This window comes from Herpailurus yagouaroundi, unplaced genomic scaffold, assembly GCF_014898765.1.
Source record: "Herpailurus yagouaroundi ecotype Mexico unplaced genomic scaffold, PumYag 162571, whole genome shotgun sequence".
Taxonomy (NCBI): domain Eukaryota; kingdom Metazoa; phylum Chordata; class Mammalia; order Carnivora; family Felidae; genus Herpailurus; species Herpailurus yagouaroundi.
The window spans coordinates 86105-89638 of NW_024423292.1; positions in this window are offsets into that span (position 1 = coordinate 86105).

Genomic DNA, 3534 nt, shown 5'->3' on the forward strand with positions numbered 1-3534 from the left:
ATTAAGTAAATTAATACATGTAAAGAGCTTAGAATGGAATACAGTGAGGGCTCAATAAATGTATTTCAACTCCTAAGTGCTAAAAAAGGACTAGAATCAGCAGGTGAGACTAGACAAGGTCAAAATGCCACTCGCTTCACCTCATTTGCTTGACAGGTTAATATAATATTTCACAACCCATTTCAATCTACTAAAAGACTAAAGCTTTCACAGGAAATGGTCACCACACATCAGAACCTATATCTTCATGATAGCACTTAATGTTAGTTGTCAATTGCTGGGCCAGATCTTAGTGTCCAGGCTAAATCCTGCTGGCCTTTTATTATCGTACCAAGTGCAGTACTTGGTATAGAAAAGGAACTTAAGCACTTGGGGAATGAACAAAAGACTAAATGGATCCAACCATCCCTGGAAGACTGAAGTGCTTAGCACACAGTGGCTCCGGAGGGAGGTACTGCTGTCGTAGTGTGCATCTGTACACCCAATCCACAAAATGTGTGGGTTGCCATTCGAAGAGTGAACGGTGCTGCAGAACAAGGCACTACTGTGAATACAGTCAATTGCAAATTTTGATTTTACCACTTGAGGCATCAGTAGATTCAGGAATTTCTAAGGCAAAGAGCCTTTATACTTCCAGGGTAACAAACATGTGACTCCAGGAATCACGGATGACTTTCTGTCCAGGGTAGGAAACTCCTCCTGCCAGGAGCACTATTAGCATATCAACTTTAGGAAGACTGCCTTCACCTCATGTGTTACAAAGGCAATGATTCCCAATTCCTCAGAGTCCTCTACAGCTAGGACGACTCTTTCTTTTCAACCTGCACACGGCAAGACATAAAGCTGCCAGAGGAGACCACTGCTAAAGAATATGAAATGGTTTTAACATCACTATTGAAGAACAGCCAATTGTTTTAATAAGAATAAACAGAACACAGAAATCATGTGAATGAGAACAATCAGGTTTATCTAGGATTGATTCCCCAGCTGCTATCACACTTAGTCTGCCCAAATATACCAAGCACAGGTGTGATATGCACTATACCCCTCCCTATCCTGTGGCCAGGCCCTTTCTTCAGACTGCGTACAAATCTGCCAGTGTCTCCTAAGGAAGCAAGCTGTGGGGAGTTGAGTTAGTAAAAATTTAAATATTAATAAGTAAAAAATAATAAGTCATTAAAAATGATTTCATCACTTTTTGGTTGTCTACTTTTAATTGTCTATCATCTACCATCTTCACACATTAGGGCTTTTATTCATCATTTGAATTACTGAGTTTTAATTATTAAGCTACTCAGGCAAAGGTACCATGAAGACCACGAGTCTAACTAACCATGTCTGGCTCCCAAAGAAGAGGAAATGTCAAATTTTACATTTGAAAGTAAAACCAAAGACACCTCCTTTCTCAGTAGTGTTAGACTGGGCTTAAATTAGATTAAAACCTGCTAAAATTCTCTAAGACCAAAGCCCTCACTTGACAAAGTCATCTAGAGATGTTCTTAACTATAATCTCAAGGGGTTTTAACGTGAAGCTGCAGGAAGCTAGAGACAACTGCACTCCTGGAGAGTAAAGCAAGTCCTTATTCTCCACCTCGGGGACACTAGACAAGAGCACACTCTGTCTGGGTCTGAGGGCTGCTGAACTCAACACAATCATTTCCATTTCCTTTTTCAGCTGCTGCTCCCAGAGACTTCATTCATAACTTCATTTTGTGACTGTCAACCTGTGGAAAGGACTTGGGTCAGAGAATTAAATAAGAATCTACCACATGGTTCACCTGGCTTATAACCAAGCCCCAAGAATTCTTAAGGTACTGGGGAGGTACAAGAGCACATGGGAAGGGGAAGAACATTTCTGGCCAGCAGCTCGGCATGTGTGTTGAAGATCTCCAACACAAGTGCAGTCCTAGTCACACTGTACTGACAGCATGGCGGCTGTGCAGGAGAACTGGTATCCCGTTAAAGCGTGGAGTGAGACAGGATCAAAAGGCAGGGAGAAAGTATGTGAGCCTTGTGTACAACTCACACTGAAACATCAGCAATCCCTCCTCGTAGATTTGTGCTTCTTCCAAACACAGGATGAGAAAATCAGGTTACTGGTGGCTGAGAACTGGTACTGTTTATCAGAGATAGTAATCTTTATTCACAAGGCAATTACAGTTTACAAAGGCATTCTTCATAAATGTCACCTTGCTCAATCCTCACAAGTAGGGCATATATAGAATTTATTTCCACATGGGAAAGAATGGCTGGGATACATGGAACAGCTTGCCCAAGGTTACAGAGCTAGTTAGCAACACATATAGAACCAAAAGTCGGGTTTTCTTTTTGCCATACTGTTTTTCTTTGTTTTTAAGCTTCCAGGGAGTCAGCCATCTTATAATAGTTGACACATGAAAGGTGGCTTCTGATGAAAAGATGCATAAAGTCTAAAGAAATTTGCAGGCAATGGCCCCGTAGGGACTTTTTAGAGAGACTGTCGTAAAGGCCCTGCTTCCTGACTGTGTTGCCAACCCCCCCCCCGCCCCAAGTGGCCTGCTCAAGTGGTCTTTACGTTCTTAAAGCACTACAATTACTTTAGGCACAAGCCTAAGACAAAGACAGTTGGTAGTAAGTAGCTGCTACCAGCAGTTTCAACCACCTAGCAATCAAATGGTCCCACAGAAAGAATACAGCAAGAGGAACAAAACGGTTTAAAAACAGATGTATGTCATTCCCCTTAGTATAAAAGTGTAGTTTTTATAGAAATCTTTTGCAAAGCAGACAGGATCAATTTTTCTAGTGCAAGGATATGCTCTAGTTCAAACATTTTATAAAACTTAGTATTTCCAAAGGCCAAAACGAGACAGAAGGAGGAAAGGGAGGAAGGAGGTAAGTAGAGGTAGAAATTCAAAGAAGAAATGCTCTGTGACAACTCTGTAGGAGTTCTGTCCAGTGATCTCCATACCCTCTGTTACACTGGCTTTTCAAAGAACAGGGTCTAAGTGCCCCACTGAGCAGCCAGGAGATGAGGCCCTGATGGATCTCCACTGGAAACAGAATCCCACTTCAGGGTCCAATTTAAAGTTGAGGGACAAGATTGGGGTGCCTGGCTGGCTCAGTAAGTAGGGCATGTGACTCTTGATCTCAGGGGCGTTAGTCTGAAGCCCACATTGTGTGCAGAGATTAAACAAAAATAAAACCTTTAAAAATTAAAAGTTTTTCTAAAAAGTTGAGGGGCAAGAAGACATTGCAGTCTCAGCTGCTACTTCATCTTGATATCTTTTCTTGTCTAGATGTAAGCACAATTTTTTTTTCTAAAACGCTTCCTAAAATATACATTTCACTACCAGACCAGTTTATCATTTCCTAAGAGGACACAACCAGCATCTTGCTAAAACCTTATTTGTGCTCTCTGAAGCAATATGGCTGGCCTGTGTTTCACTCAGCCCAATCCACCAGGCTCAGCAAAGTCAGGGTCTCAAGATGAACTCCGTACCAGGAATACAATACACTCTTGACCAGGCCCTGACATAGAGCAACTTGATTATTGCA